This window comes from Sus scrofa, chromosome 7 (assembly GCF_054392235.1).
Source record: "Sus scrofa isolate SSC_HxYL_T2T_F1_AM1 chromosome 7, Sscrofa_HxYL_maternal_Yorkshire_Landrace_v2.0, whole genome shotgun sequence".
Lineage (NCBI taxonomy): Eukaryota > Metazoa > Chordata > Mammalia > Artiodactyla > Suidae > Sus > Sus scrofa.
In genome coordinates, this window is record NC_139389.1 from 49,826,514 (window position 1) to 49,843,523 (window position 17,010).

Genomic DNA, 17,010 nt, shown 5'->3' on the forward strand with positions numbered 1-17,010 from the left:
AAAGACCAATAAATAAATAAACTAATTAATTAAATAAAAAATCAAAATTTCATCAGTGTGTGGTTATGAGAAAGGGACCTGGGAAGTGCATAACATGAGAGGGAAAAAGCAAGTCTGATTGACTACATCAGCATGTTCTGTCTGTCCTTGGCTTCAACAGGGGGACAGTGAAGTCTGGAGCAACACAGAAAAGCTCCATCTTTGTCCCCTCCTTCTTGGTGTGTCACCCCTGATATAAGGATGTTGGCACCGATTCCTTCAGAGTACTCTTCCAGCCTATTAAAATCTGTGTAATGGGTCTGAAGTACAGAGCATTTGTTATTTTATATATTTCAGACAGGAATGTCAGAAATATGTCTATGATTTAAAAAAAAAAAGAGAGAGAGAAAGGGGTAAGCATATAGATATGAAGAGAGAGACCTACCATGTTAAAGAGACTGGCAAGAAATAAAGCCTGACGGTGGCTGAAGTACCACGGGAAGGAGGAGGTGTGCTAAGAAATGAGCCCAGGAGTTCCTGTGCGGCTCTAGCAGGAACTAGTATCCATGAGGATGCAGGTTCGATCCCTGCCCTTGATCAGTAGGTTAAGGATCCAGCGTTGCCATGAGCAGTGGTGTAGGTCAAAGACTTGGCTCAGATCTGGCGTTGCTGTGGCTGTGGTGTAGGCTGGCAGCTGTAGCTCCGATTCGACCCTTAGCCTGGGAACTTCCATATGCCGCAGGTGCGGCCCTTAAAGAAAAAGGAAAAGAAAGAGACGTGAGCCCAGAAGGAAAGCAGGAGGCCAGACAGAGAGCACCTCAGAGGCCACGAAGACCTAACTTTCTCCTCTGAGATGATAAGCCCCTGGAGGATTTTGAATAGAGGAGTTTCACGAACCGACTTATGTTTTTAAAAGGATTTTTCTCTGGCTGCTTATTTGGGGAAGAGATCAAAAGGTCAAAGACAGGAAGAGAGAGCCAATTAGGAAAGGACTGGCAGAGATTCAGGCAGGAGATGATGGTGAGAAAGAACAGAGAGGTGGCAGTTGGAAGAGCAAAAAGCAACGGAATTCAGGATTTTTTTTTGGGGGGGTCTTTTTAGGGCAGCACCCATCGCATATGGAGGTTCCCAGGCTAGGGATCGAATCGGAGCTGCAGCTGCCGGCCTACACCCCAGTTACAGCCATAGCAACATTGGATCCGAGCCTGGTCTGTGACCTACACCACAGCTCATAGCAATGTGGGATCCTTAGCCCACTGAGCGGGGCCAGGGATTGAACCTGTGTCCTCATGGATACTAGTCGGCTTTGTTACCGCTGAGCCGCAATGGGAACTCCAGGATTTAGGATGCTTTTAATGTGCAAGGTGGACTGGAGAGGGAACGGGGGAGGATTTGAGGCTAATGCCAAGGTTTGGGCCTGAGTCCTTAAAAACAGGAAGCTGCCATTTTGGAGAAGACTTTGGGAAGTGTGGTTCAGGACAGATGAAGCTGAAGATGCCTACTCTTCATCTAAGTGATGAGCAGTTGGTGTTAGGAGTCCAGAGTTTAGAGAAGAAGGCTGTGTCACAGATGATACTTAAAGCCATAGGACTGGATGAGAGTTCAGCGAGAGAAGAGGTCTGAGGTCTGAGCCCTGGACCACAGCTGCATCTCAGAAGAAGAGCAAAGGTAGCATCTCCCGGCTTTGTCGTAAGGATGCAATGAGGTAACACACACAAAGCACTTTCCATAGTGCTGGGAACCTCTGGCAACAATCAACAACCACGCACCCCTCTTCCCCCCCTGCACCCTCCAGGGGAGCCCCCATCCCACCTCCCTGGGACCTGGGCCTGGGGAAATTCTTATTGTTCAGAAAGGAGGCTGAGAGGGAAAAGAAAATCTTGTTTTCCCCAAGAAGGTTATAGAGGGGAAAGCGCTCTGGCTTATTTTATCCAACCTGGAATTCTGAACATTTTCCCACAGTAACACAAACAGTTTCTAAGATCTCTCAAACCGGAAATCCAGTACTTTATCTCAAGTACATCATGAATATAATAGCCTTCTGGGCTAGCTTGGGGACTTGATGGTAATTTACGATGTTTCTCTGAGCAAATGCCTTCACATTTTAAGCCACTCAATAGGAACCTCTCTGTCTAAGGCAGCAGATTGCCTCCTTACATATATATGGGAGTTCCCGTTGTGTCTCAGCGGTAAGGAACCCGACTAGTATCTATGAGGATGTGGATTCGATCCCTGGCCTTGCTTGGTGGGTTAAGGACCCAGTGCTGCCGTGAGCTGTGGAGTAGGTCACAGAGGCAGCTCGGATCCTGAGTTGCTGTGGTTGTGGGGAGGCCGGCAGCTGCAGCTCCCATTTGACCTCTAGCCTAGGAACTTCCATATGCTGCAGGTGCAGCCCCTAAAAGACGAAAGCAAACAAACAAAAAATACATATATAAATTCTAAAGATGGATGTATCGTCCTTCCGTTACATCCAACTAGTTACATTTTAGGTACCCAACCAAGGCTAACCATGTCCAGTGACAGTCCCTTGGCAGTTCCTGTGGCAGTTTAATTCTTATCCTAGCTCCCTGCCACTCTTCTCCGCCTCACTTCCCAGCACTCAGCCAGGCAACAAATAGGTTCTTGAGAAGATTTTAACTTCAAGATAATTTCCCCATCAAACTGCATTTCTCCATCATAGTCCTTTTCTTGCTGCACTGCAATTGTTGGAATGGCCTCTTTCCCAATTAACTCTGCCAACGCTGGGCTGTATCTCTCTTGTTCACACGGTATTTCCAGAGCTCAGCATCATACCTGATACCCAGAGGAGAATCACTAGACCTTTCTAAAGGAAAGAGGAAAATCAAAACTCAAGCTTGAAGCTTGGTCCCAACCCACTCTGTGACACATTCGTCTCCTTGAAACAAGGAATGCAGAAGGATGTAACAAGGGAGGCAAACCAATCACTCTGAGAAGGGGGTTCAGGAACACTGGGCTTTTTCGCTTTTTTTTTTTTTTTTGACTTTTTAGGGCCCCACCTGTCATATGGAAGCTCCCAGGGTAGGGGTCAAATCAGAGTTACAGCTGCCAGCCTACACCATAGCCACACAAAGAGGGGATCTGAGCCATGTCTGCGACCTGCACCACTGCTCACAGCAACGCCAGATACTTAACCCACTGAGTGGGGCCAGGGATCAAACCTATGTCCACACGGATGCTGGTCAGGTTCATGACTGCTGAGCCACAATGGGAACTCCTTGGGCTGCTTCTGAAATAACAAGACAAGGGGACTTGCCGTTCCCACTGTGGCTAAGCGGCAACGAACCCGACTAGTATTCATAAGGATGTGGGTTTGAGCCCTGGCCTTGCTCAGTGGGTCAAGAATCTGGCGTTGCCATGAGCTGTGGTGTAGGTCACAGACTCAGATCGGATCTGGTGTTGCTGAGGCTGTGGCTACAGGTGCAGCCCTAAAAAGCCAAAAAAAAAAAAAAGGCAAAAAAAAAAAAAAAAAAGAAAGGGGGAGTTGTCCCCAGCATAGAGCTACTCAGGGTGGCTTGTGGAAACCCAGAGAGAGGGAAACCCTCTGTAGGACCAGCCTCAGGGCTGCCTCAGAGTGCCCAGCTGACGCTTCCGGTGTCCAGGGTTCCAGATGGTTGTGCTTTTTTGCTTAAAAGACAATGTAGTTTCCCAGACTCCATAGCCCCGATCTCTTAGGAGTCCTGTTTTAGGACAGGTTGATTAGTTATTTGCATGGACGTGTCTCTGTCCCTGCAAGTCATCTTTAGAATGTACATATACATTTAGGTGCTCGCCTGTTAAGAGGCAAACTCGGGAGTTCCTGTCGTGGCGCAGTGGTTAACGAATCCGACTAGGAACCATGAGGTTGCGGGTTCGGTCCCTGCCCTTGCTCAGTGGGTTAACGATCCGGCGTTGCCGTGAGCTGTGGTGTAGGTTGCAGACGCGGCTCGGATCCTGCGTTGCTGTGGCTCTGGTGTAGGCTGGCAGCTACAGCTTCGATTAGACCCCTAGCCTGGGAACCTCCATATGCCGCGGGAGCGGCCCAAGAAATAGCAACAACAACAACAACAAAAGACAAAAAAAAAAAAAAAAAAAAAAAAAAAAGAGGCAAACTCATAAAGCAGGCTCAAGCTTTCCTCGTTCCTTTGGCTCTAAATAATGTCTTCTGGTACACTGCTTAATTGTCCATGATTGATTATGACCCTCCTCTATAGCTTCTCCATAGTAAGGATTTGTTTTTAGATTCTTTTTGAAGTATAGTTGATTTACTAGGTTGTCAAATATATATTGATGAAATATATATTTATATATATTTATAAATATATATAGAGAGAAATATATGCATTTATTATATATAGAGAGATAGGTAGATGCATATCTATGTACATACATATAAGTACATATTCTTTTTCAGATCTTTTGCCATTATAAATTATTACAAGATACTGAATAGAGTTCCCTGTGCTATACAGTAGGTTCTTGTCACTTACCTCTTTCATATATAGTAGTGTGTATCTATTAATCCAAACTCCTAATTTATCACTCCCCCTTTCCCCTTTGGTCACCATAAGTTTGTTTTCTATATCTGTAAGAATACCAAGGATTATATTACACATACATACACACACAATTCTATCTCAATACCCAGCATACAACAGGTATTCAATAAATGTCTAGTGAACTGAACTGTGTAACTGACTGCCTAGGCTATTTTTTCTTCTCATTATTCTTTTTTTTCTTTTTTTTGCTTTTTAGGGCTACACCTGTGGCATATGGAGGTTCTCAGGCTAGGGGTCAAATCAGAGCTGTAGCTGCTGGCCTATGCCACAGCCACAGCAACGAAGGATCCGAGACACATCTGTGACCAACACCACAGCTCACAGCAACATTGGACCCTTAACCCACTGAGTGAGGCTGGGGATCGAACCCGCAACCTCATTGTTGCTAGTCAGATTAGTTTCCACTGCACCACAGTGGGAACTCCTCATTATTCTTTTTAGTAATAAACTATAATTTATACGTCACCAATCAATCACACCTCAGGATTCTAATGGGCTGAACACTGTCACATCACCACCAAGATTCAAAGGTTAATAACAACAGAATATAAAGCACGTCGATAGCGGTACTGATGCAGAAGAGGTGCAGCCAGGCTGTGGTATCAGACGTATCTTCACAGATGAAACCACATGCTATTATCCAAAACCAACGTGGAATTTTTTTTAACATGATACCTATCAGATCAATCATTGAATTTTTTTTTTTTTGGTCTTTTTGGCTTTTCTAGGGCCCGTCCCATGGCATATGGAGGTTCCCAGGCTAGGGGTCTAATAGGAGTTGTAGCCACCTGCCTACACCAGAGCCACAACAACGCGGGATCCAAGCCACGTCTGCGACCCACACCACAGCTCACAGCAACGCCAGATCCTTAACCCACTGAGCAAGGCCAGGGATTGAACCTGTAACCTCATGGTTCCTAGTTGGATTCGTTAGCCACGGCACCATGACAGGAACTCCAATCATCAAAATATTTTTATAGTGGATAATGAAAGCCTGCTAGTTACCATCTTAGGTCTGAATAATTTATTTAAAAGATCCATGAGGATTAAACCATTTTCTTCTGTCATTTCATCCTTTTAAGGGCACTCTTGACATAATTCATCATGAAAAGATTAAGCATGAATTTACAAAACACAGAGATGATACTTTTAACTTTTGAGCATGACATAGAACTTGCATATCCCTCCTTTAAAGTTATGCATTGAGAATCCGCAATGTGCCAACTTAGCCTCTTAGATGACTGATTCTGAGTTAGACAGAAAAACCCACTTCTGAGCAGCTGGCAAAGGAGGACATAAAATTACACTTTTGCAGGGACGCATGGGTCAGGGGTAGAGGGAGCAGTGAGGTGAGCGGCAGAACAGGTGGACAGGTGGTGCTGGGGACTCAGAGGAGGAAGGGCTCCAGCTGGAGGGTGAAGCTGGGAAGAGATGCCAGTGCAGGCAGGGCTGCAGAAGAGCTGGTGAGGAAGCAGCAGCTTAGAGGGAGGGCAGTGGGGTTGGGGGGGGGGGTCCATTCCAGGCTGAAGAACGATTTTAGGCAAAGGCATGGAGGACGGAGGAAGGAGCTCTCTGGGGAGAGTGTTTAGAAAACTATAGGTGTCCAGAGTGACACATGGGGTGAGGCAGGGCGAGGCCGTACTGTCCTCAGGCACCTTTCCAAGATGTCATTCTGCTTCAAGGAGCTGAGGAGTGAAAGCCAGGGAGGGAGGAGTGCTCCGAAGCAGCAGCCCACGATCGTCAGAAATTCATTCTACCAAGATTCTCCATCAACCGGGTTCTGCAAGAAATAAGTACGACGGACTGAACTGTGTCCCGCCCCTCCCCAAATTCATATGTTGACGCCCCAAGCCCCACTTTGTATTTGGACAGGGAGTCTTTAGGGAGTAATTAAGGGTAACTGAGGGGAGCTCCCAGGTGGCTCAGCGGTTAAGGATCTGGTGCTGTCACTGCTGCGGATCAGGTCATGCTGTGAGTGTGGCCGAAGGAAAAAAAAGGTAACTCCAAGAAAAAAAGGGTAATTGAGGCTAGAAGTGTGTGTGCCAGAGACCCGTAGGATTGTTGGTCTCCTGAGAAAAGGAAAAGATGTCAAAATCTCGTCTCTCTGTCTCTCTGTCCCTCGCTCCACATACAAGTTCTCAGAGGTCACAGGGGGACACAGCAAGCAGACACTTGTCTACAAGACATGAAAAGAGTCCTCCCCCGGAATGAAGCAGCTGGCACCTGGACCTTGGACCTGTCAGCCTTCAGAACTTTGAGAAAAAATTTTCTGTTGTTTAAGCCCCTGTCGCTGGTACTTGGTTACGGCAGCCTGAGCTGCATCAGACAGTAAGTGATGGCAGGTTTGAAAAGTGAGAAAGTGGCGGAGATAGACAAGGAGGAGCATCTGGAGAAAAGCCTCCTCACAGAGGTGGCGGGGGGCGGTGGGGGGGGGGGAGGCAGGGTGTTCAGCAAGGAAGGGCAGTCACTGGCATCTGGGCCACATGAAAGGTGAAAGTCTGGAGAAGCTGAAGACTAAGAAATCACTTTGGCTGCCAGATTGGGGGATTCCTTCAAGAGAGCAGTACGGGAGTTCCCGTTGTGGCGCAGCGGAAACGAATCTGACTAGGATCCATGACGACGCAGGTTCGATCCCTGGACTGGCTCAGTGGGTTAAGGATCTGGCACTGCCATGAGCTGTGGTGTAGGTCGCAGACGAGGCTGGGATTCCGTGTTGCTGTGGCTGTGGTGTAGGCAGGCAGCTGCAGCTCCAATTCGACCCCTAACCTGGGACCCTCCATATGCCGCAGGTGTGGCCCTAAAAAGACCAAAAAAAAAAAAAAAAAACAACAACAACAACAACAACGACAAAAAAAAGAGCAGTTACAAAAAAAGAGGAGCAAGAGAAGCTGAGCAGGATTAAGGAGTGCTTCGCTGTGAAGAACACAGGCAGCAGCAGGTCAGTAGGTGTAAACTTTCTTTTAAGAACTGATATGCAAATAAAATCCATTAAGTTAAAAAATAAAAATAAAAAAAGAAATGAAAAAAAAAAAGAACTTATATGCAAAGCCTGATGGCATTCTTGGGAGAAAGTTAAGGCTTATTTTTCTCTAGATAAACATACCTGTCTTATGGTTTCAGCACTCACTTTTTTTTTTCTTTTTTTTCTTTTTGTAAGGCAGGGGATTCTTTTAGGCAGCACTGGGGATTTTTAAGGATATGCTGAAGTGTTTTGTGACACTGTTCCATTTTCTGACAAATACTAGATTAAAAAGATGTTGCTGTTTCTCTGCCCAAGAATCTCCCAGAAGCTTAGGAAATGTTTCCTTTCAGCCCAGGTAAATATCTGAAGACCTTTTAATTCATCATGGAGGATGTTACAGCCATTTTCAGAAAATCCTCGGAAAGCCCTGCCAACCATCGTCCATTGAAGCTGAGTCACCTCAAAAGGTGCCTGAGAATACAGTTCGGCCCTTGACTTCAGCACCTTGTCCTGAGCACCGAGCACCAAGCGCCCATCAACACCCAAGCAGGTTCACTGTAAATACTTCTTTTTACCTCTGCTTCAGTCCATGTTCCAACAGGGAGTGGTCCCATCCAACCACAGAGTAAACAAGGGTTTGGACCCACGTTTCATCCCTAGCACCTGGCACACATCTTAGAGGGAGCTCAGGAACCCCCTGGAAACAAGGTTGGGGAGGGGAGGCCATTCTGCACATGACCGAGGATGTTTTCTCAAGACTCTATTAGCTAAGGAGGGGAGAAACCCTATAACTCCTGCAACTCGTACAGCAGAAGTCAAGGTTAAGCATGGACAGGACACCACTGATGCACCATTGTTCCCATTTCAAAAACACTCCCTGGGAGTTCCCTAGGAACCATGAGGTTGCGGGTTCGAACCCTGGTCTTGCTCAGTGGGTTAAGGGCCCAGAGTTGCCGTGAGCTGTGGTGTAGGTTGCAGGCTCAGCTGGGTTCCCGCATTGCTGTGGCTCTGGCATAGTCCGGCGGCTACAACTCTGATTGGACCCCTAGCCTGGGAATCTCCATATGCCAAGGGAGCCACCCTAGAAAAGGCAAAAAGACAAAAAAAAAAAAAAAAAAAAAAAAACCCAAAAAACAAAAACGAAAACACTCCCTGGAGCATGCCTCTGTCACTTAAGAGCTATGTTCTGCCCAGGATGATCGACTGCTTGACAACCAAGACTAGTGGATTTTTTTTAAACTTCAAGCAGGCAGTGGATTTGTTAAGTGTATTGAGGTGGCGGGTAGGGATGGGGGTGGGCTGAGAGTGCTTTTTCTTTTTTTTTCTTTCTAGAGCTGCACTCACGGTATATGGAAGTTCCCAGGCTAGGGGTCGAATCAGAGCTGTAGCTGCCAGCCACAGCCACAGCCACAGCAGCGCAGGATCAGAGCCTTGTCTGCAACCTACACCACAGCTCACGGCAACACCGGATCCTTAACCCACTGAGTGAGGCCAGGGATGGAACCAGCATCCTCATGGATACTAGCTGGACTTGTTACCGCTGAGCCACAACAGGAACTTCCTGGGAGTGCTTTTAGGAGAAGATGAGAGCCACCTATCTGGAAACAACCTAAATGTCCATTGACAGATGAATGGATTAAGAAAATGTGGTATACATATACAATGGAATACTACTCAACCATAAAAAGATAACTATTGCCATTTGCAACAACATGGATGGAACTAGAGATTCTCATACTAAGGGAAGCTAGAAAGAAAAAAGACAAATACCACAGGATATCACTTATCTGTGGAATCTAAACTATGGCACAAATGATCCTACCTACAGAACAAAACAGATCAGCGCCAAAGAGAGCAGACTTGTGGTCCCCAGGGGAAGGCGAAGCAGGAGGGAGTGGGATGGATGGGCAGTTTTGGATTTTTGGATTCAAACTATTATATTTGGAATGGATGGGCAATGGGGCTGTATTATACAAGGCAGAGAACTGTGTGTGATTGGGTCACTTTGCCGAATAACAGAAACAGAAGAAACACTGTGAATCAACTACACTTACATTTTAAAGAAAAGATTAAAAGGGGAAACAAAAAGAAAGGAGATGAGAGCAGGTTGATGAGAGATGAGCTGATCTCCTCCTCGCCTGGCCAATGTCATCCACTAAAGGGAAGAGAAGGATGATTTTTTGAGAGCTCACATGCTTACATCTCTTCGAACAGCCAGAACCACCTTAATCCAGATATCCTTTAGTTATTACAGCTTTGCATTTATTTGGCCAGAATCACCTCTCTGCCCCCACTCTGGTTGGTTTCCATCGTGACATGGAAAGGGAGTGGCTGAAATGCTATACTTTGCAGCATCTGCTGCTCCTGCTCCTGTGCAGAGCGGAACGGCGACTTGATCCTATGAGCTAATACTGGACATCAGGAGCTATGTTTGTTCAGTCAATAAAGAAATATTGTGGGTCTATCATGTGCTGACCAAAAGCAAAATGAGCATCCATGGTCTCTTGCTGTCATGGTTCTCAGAGTCAAATGGGGATGGCATGAGTCACCCAAAACGGTCTTCTTTCTCTTTTATCTTTTCAGCGTTTGTCTAACAGGTATTCTCAGGAACTCCTTTTCAAAGTTCAAAAAAAAAAAAAAAGGAGGCCTGAAGATGGGCTAGGGGAACAGAGAGTAGAACGTGGAAAAGTGTTGGTAGGTAGTGCTGAAAATAATAATGCTTTTCATGTGTCATCATCAAAGCTATTATGCGGTTTGACCCTCCTTACAACCTTATGACATCACAGAATGTTATTCTAATTCCCATTTTGCAGAATAGAAACCTGAGGCTCAGAGACAGTCAATGATCTGCCCAAGGTCTCATAGCTAGAACAGCATCATCAGGACCAAAAGGAAGAGCCCTGGAAACTTGATCTATTGTTCCCTCCATCTCACCAGGCCAAAAATCAGGAGGAAAAAAAAAACAAGGACCACCAAACAATATTTTTTGTTGTACACTGGCAGGCATGAAGTAAAACAAATGATCCATAAAGCTTAGGAAACAGTGTTTTGGCAAGGAGAAAGTGACCCAGTGAATATTAATAATAACATAATCAGAATCCTATCAACAGTCATGCAATCAAGCCCCAAGGTCCAATAATACTTCTTGAAAGTTTGTCATGTGCAAGACGTTTAGACATGGTGGACACGATGGTGAATCCCAAAGCTTGGTGCCAGTCTTCAGAGACTGCAAGGATCCTGGAAGTGGAAGGTTCTCTGGCTCGTGCTCCTTACTTTGCCCAAATTATGCACTCAGTAATTACCTGTTGACTGAGGGGTCATTACAGGCCATTGTGCCACTGATGGTAAGAAAGTAACAAAGAGGAAGATGGCAAAAGAAAGTCTTGGCTAGGAGTTCCCGTCGTGGCGCAGTGGTTAATGAATCCGACTAGGAACCAGGAGGTTAGGGGTTCGATCCCTGACCTTGCTCAGTGGGTTAACGATCCGGCGTTGCCGTGAGCTGTGGTGTAGGTTGCAGACGCGGCTCAGATCCCGCATTGCTGTGGCTCTGGTGTAGGCTTGGCAGCTACAGCTCCGATTAGACCTCTAGCCTGGGAACCTCCATATGCCGCAGGAGCGGCCCAAGAATTGGCAAAAAGAAAAAAAAAAAAAAGAAAGTCTTGGCTACAGTAAGTGCTCAGAAGTATCTCCAAGCTCATAGAATCTTCTCTCCCCTCGCCCCCAACTCTGAAACTTAATGATACAAGGGCTCTATGGATTCCTAATGGTCTATTTACCAGACATAAAATCAAAAATGGGAAAGCAGGGGCCAAAAGTCTTGAGTATTTGTGGGTCTTCTCTAGGATAAAATTATTGGTGAGCCCTTGAAGGCTCAACTCATAAAAATGATAAAATCAAGTCCATACCATTTCTGTGAGATACATATAAAAGCGAGTATCAAATAGTGTTAAAAAATTAAAAGCACTAGCACCCTCCTGCCTGGCTTTGAGTTCCAGCCCAGCCATTTATTAGCTATTCGACCTTGGGCAAGTCCTTTAACCACTTTGTGCCTCAGTTTCCCCATCTGTCAACTGTGGTGAAGATACTATGACAATCAAATGGCATGTTATGGGTAAAAGTCTTCAAAGGAAGCCTTGCACATAACAGGAGCTAGAAAAGTGTTACCTGTGAATACAAATAGTACCTACCAAAAAGAGATTTGCCAGTTAACACACTCAGAGCCATGACAAAATGTAAAAATAAGGTAAAGTTGACGATTCCTGCAAAACCCGGCTCTCCTTTTCTCCCCACAGTCAGCTGAAGACTTGGCTGGGATTCAGGATCCATGCATCTTGCCATCCTTAGGATGGAAGGACCCTTACAGAAAGTAGTATGGTTAAAAATAACCCTGGAGAAAGGAATGGGCACAGCTCCTCTCTTAAAATGGCTAACTTGAAACATATGGAAGTGTTGGATGAGCTCTGGGTTCAAGCTCTTGCAAATGATGTCCTGAAAAGCTATGGAATACCTCTATCGTCAGAGATGCCAAAAGAATTTCCATCGCTCCTGCCTAAGAATAGCCCTGCATTTAAACATTAAAAAATAGCAAAAACCAGGGGTCACTCTCATCTGCAAAAGACAAGCTCTAAGGATGCTATAATGATCTGTAGCAGAGACCAGAACATACAAAGGATGAAAGAGCTGGCAGGAACTTTGGTGATCATTTTGCAAAAGTCCTTAATGACGTCAACTAAGGAGGTTAAAGGGAATCAGAGAAGGTCCCGTCTCAGACGGGGAAATCATAGCCGACCCAGAACAAAAGCCCAGCAGCTCTGATTTCACTTTGCACGCTGCAGAATACTTTCAGGGAACAGTAACAGCAATAGCACGAAAAACAACAACAAACACTCATCAGGCACTTTGATGTATCTGACACTCTTCTATGCATTTGACTAAAATAGGGGAACTTGGAGTTCCCTGGTGGCCTAGCAGTTTAGGCTTTGGCATTGTCACTGCTGTGGTGCGGATTTGATCCTTAGCCCAGGTACTCGTCCATGCCAAGGGCATGGTCAAAAAAACAAATAATAATAATAAAATAAAGTAAAATAGGGAAACTTTATTAAAATTTTAGTCTTATTTATTTATTTTTAGCTTTTCATGGCTGCACCTGTGGCACGTGGAAGTTCCCAGGCTAGGGGTCTATCATCAGAACTGTAGCTGCAGACCTACATCACAAGCCACAGCAACTCGGGATCCAAGCCAGGCTTGCGACCTACACCACAGCTCACAGCAACGCCGGATCCTTAACCCACTGAGCAAGGGCAGGGATCGAACCCACGTCTTCACCGATACTAGTCGGATTCATTTCTGCTGCATCACGGTGGGAACTCCTAAAATTTTAAATAAAAGGAGGACAGGGAAGTGTACACAGAAAAAAAAAAAAAAAAGCCCCCTCTTTTGAAGGCTACTCAAGGTTGACTGTGCTTTTAATCAGGCTTTACCTCCTGGCTTCCTCGACCTTAGCCTGTAAGCTGCACTGCATATGCACATGCTATAAATTTATCTTTTCTATCAAAACTCACTGTCCTCAGGGAGTTCCCACTGTGGCTCAGCAGTAACGAACCCGATTAGTGAGGATAAAGGGTTCGATCCCTGGCCTTGCTCAGTGGGTTAAGGATCTGGTGTTGCTGTGAGCTGCAGTGTAGGTTGTGGACAGGGCTCAGCTCTCGCATAGTTGTGACTATGGTGTAGGCCGTCAGCTACAGCTCTGATGTGACCCCTAGCCTGGGAACTTCTGTATGAAGCAGGTGTGGACTTTACAAAATCAAAACAAAAGAAAACAAAAAACCTCTATTCCAATGCTCCAAAATCATACCAGGAATTCATCAGAAGCAATAATAGAGCACGAAGGATAATTTACACTGTCGTATGTTATCTCCTCTCTGAGTGTCTACATTTAACAGGACTTTCCTTTTTTTTTTTTTTTTTTTAACCCAAAAAAGTAGCTGATGCAATCATTTTGGACAGACTCAGAGATCTTTCAAATCAGAAGCCTTTAAAATCCCATTACATTGTCCTTATCTTGTCTGCCTATGTGGGGCTGGTACAATGTCCTAGCAAAGATTCACAAATCTTTGTGTTGGCGATGAGATAACGATTGTAAACCATGAATGATGTGGATACACCACTGTCAGCCATCAGAGTCAGAACAAAGAGTGACAAAGACTCCAAAGGCACCTAGATGGACAGGGCCAGTTCCAGGGGAACCACAGCAAAGGAGAGTTTCTCCAAGGTCAGACCTTAACCTTCTATTTTCAGGTTGGCTGGAGGACACCATTTTCAAGTTGAAAGGCAATGTCAATGCCTTATCCCTAAAAAAAAAGTCTTGGGCAGGGCAGACCCTCCGGTGGCTAGAGGAGCATCTTTCTTTTGTCTTTTTGTCTTTTTGGGGCCACACCTGCGGCATAGAGAAGTTCCCAGGCTAGGGGTCCAATCAGAGCTGTAGCCACTGGCCTACACCACAACCACAGCAACGCCAGATCCAAGCCACGTCTGAGACCTACACCACAGCTCATGGCAATGCCAGATCCTTAACCCACTGAGCAAGGCCAGGAATCGAATCCTCATCCTCATGGATACTAGTCAGTTTCGTTAACCACTGAGCCACGATGGGAACTCCTGGAGGAGCATTTTTGTTTGTTTGTTTGTTCATTTGCTTTGTTTTTTTGCCATTTCTTGGGCTGCTCCCACGGCATATGGAGGTTCCCAGGCTAGGGGTCGAATCGGACCTGTAGCTGCTGGCCTACACCACAGCCACAGAAATGCGGGATCCAAGCTGCATCTGCGACCTACACCACAGCTCACGGCAACGCCGGATCGTTAACCCACTGAGCGAGTCCAGGGATCGAACCTGCAACCTCATGGTTCCTTGTTGGATTCGTTAACCACTACGCCACGATGGGAACTTGGAGGAGCATTTTTTGAGGGCAAAGTTTTCATCATGCAGAAGAATTCAGTTTGCTCAGATCTGAAAAATGCACAACCTCTTTTCTTTAGGAAAAAAAATCACCCTCCCAATCGCCTTGTGATGATACTCAAACATGTACCAAGAAAAGGCTAAGTTCTTATCATTCCAAATCCTCTAAAACCATCAAACTGCAGCTAAATGGGTCTAACCAAATCCAAATGAATTTTTTTTTAATCTTTTTTGGGGCTGAACCCATGGCATATGGAAGTTCCCAGGCTAAGGGTCAAATCAGAGTTGCAGATTCTGGCCTATGCCATAGCTCTCAGCAGTGCTGGATCCTTAACCCACTGAGCAAGGCCAGGGATGGAACCTGAGTCCTCATGGATATTAGTCGGATTTGTTACTGTTGAGTCACGACAGGAACTCCCTAAATCTTAAAATCAATCCCATTCAACCTGACAACATTGACTTCATACTCAGATGCTGATCTTTTGCTAAATGTGACTCTCCACGCTCATTATGACTCTGGCATCCAAAACCGCAAGACAGGTGTTTGCAGTTCAGAATATTCCCACCACCCACCTTGCAGTGTGACCCCTCTCCCCCTTTTCTGCATTCACTGCAAATTGAGCATTACTGGGCCATCCTGTGGCCTTCCCTTAAGGCAAATGGCATAAGAAGCCCAACAGTCACTGCCATGAGCCCATGGCACAAGAAGCAGTATGGCACCAACCGAACTGTGAAAAAAAAAGCACAAATTCAGGCACCCAAATCAGGTGGCGATATTATTCATTGTAAGGTGGTCATCTAGACGATTCAGAACATGCTGAGATTATTTCAGATGATCACTGAAGAAAAAAAAAACCCACAAAATTTAAATGTTACCATATGGAAATTCTATGTCCCGCTCCCATGAATGTCCCTGGGGGTCACACTTGCACAGGGGTGGTGGGCAAGAGAGGCAAAGAGAATACTGGTGAGTTCCTGGCTCCACCACCTCTTGCCTGTAAGACCTTAGACAAGTTATCCAACGTCCCTGAGCCTCCGTCTCCTCGTCTAGATAAAGAGGGATAAAAACCAGAACACATCTCCCAGGGTTGTTGAGAGGTCTAGGTGGGGTAACACATGGGGGATGCTTGGCCCCATGCCTGGTGTTTCACAGGTGTGCAAAAAACAGCCCCAGTCCTTCCTGCTCGGTTGCTTTATTCCCAGTTCCACCAAAAGAGGGAAGGATGCACTGTCAAACCCAAAAAGAAGCCTCTCGAAATAACTGGAGTTGGAGGCAGAAGCCTTTCATGTGACTGCCTGTGGGAAGTTCAGACATTGTGACCAGTCCTACTTGTGTATATTAGACAGATGGGGCACTAGATCCTATTGGGAGAAGAGAGGCCTTCTGACACCAAGGGGAGGGAGACAAGCTGATGTCACAGTTACTTCTTTTTACAGTTAGCAATTGTGTGAGGAGGAGAAAGGCTTTAAAAATCTTTGAGGGTAGGAGTTTCCCTGGTGGCTCAGCAGGTTAAGAACCCAACATAGTATCCATGAGGATGCAGGTTCGATCCCTGGCCCCACTAGTGGGTGAAGGATCTAACATTGCCGAAAGCTGCGGTGTAGGTCGCAGACGTGACTCACATCCTGCATTGCTGTGGCTGTGGTGTAGGCCAGCAGCTGCAGCTCCAATTTGACCCCTAGCTCGGGAATCTGGGAATAGAAATGTTACCACATGCCTAAAACAGAAAGAAAGAAAGAAACATTTGAAGGTGTTAAATCATCAATCTTGTGATTCTGATTATTTATTTATTTCTTTATCTATTTATTTATTTGTCTTTTTGCCTTTTCTAGGGCTGCTCCCACAGCATATGGAGGTTCCCAGGCTAGGGATCAAATTGGAGCCTACACCACAGCCACAGCAACACAGGATCCAAGCCTCATCTGCAATCTACACCACAGCTCACGGCAACGCCGGATCCTTAACCCACTGAGCAAGGCCAGGGATCGAACCTGCAACCTCATGGTTCCTAGTCGGACTCATTAACCACTGAGCCACGACGGGAACTCCTGATTCTGATTTCTTTAGAGTGGAGAGTGATGGGTTTATCACACAGGGAGCTGCCGTATGCAAGCCATTAATTCTGGGGGAGGTCACAAAATGGTCTTCACTCTCAGAGCACAGACCATCCAGAGGAGGGACAGGAAAACAAAGAGCAAGCTCACATCTCTTGGACTCCAGTTTCACTAAAGACAGGGGCCATGTATGCTCTACTGGTTTGTATACCCCAATGGCCAGCACAACACCTTGTGCATAGTAGGGGTGAATGAATGAGTGAATAAGCTATAAAGGTTACACTATGTAGGTGCCATAAATAACAGAATCAGAAAAATAAAAGAGTGACGGCTCTCTTGAGGGTTCAGGGATTGAGGAAATCTGAAAAAGACAGAACTTGAAGGGTAGGGGACCAAAACCTGCCCAAAGTATCTCTTTGGCATGGAGACTATTTCCGCTAGAAGAAGGCCCCAAAGACTCAGGAAGAAACACTGACCTTCTCTTAATTGTCCGAAGAATCTAG

General features: G+C 45.8%; 1 protein-coding gene across 2 annotated transcripts in view; it reads right to left on the minus strand.

Annotated features, from left to right (window-relative positions):
- The window catches only part of RCAN2 (regulator of calcineurin 2), a 303,837-nt gene that overhangs the window by 269,274 nt on the left and 17,553 nt on the right, over positions 1–17,010 (minus strand). The window lies entirely within an intron of this gene.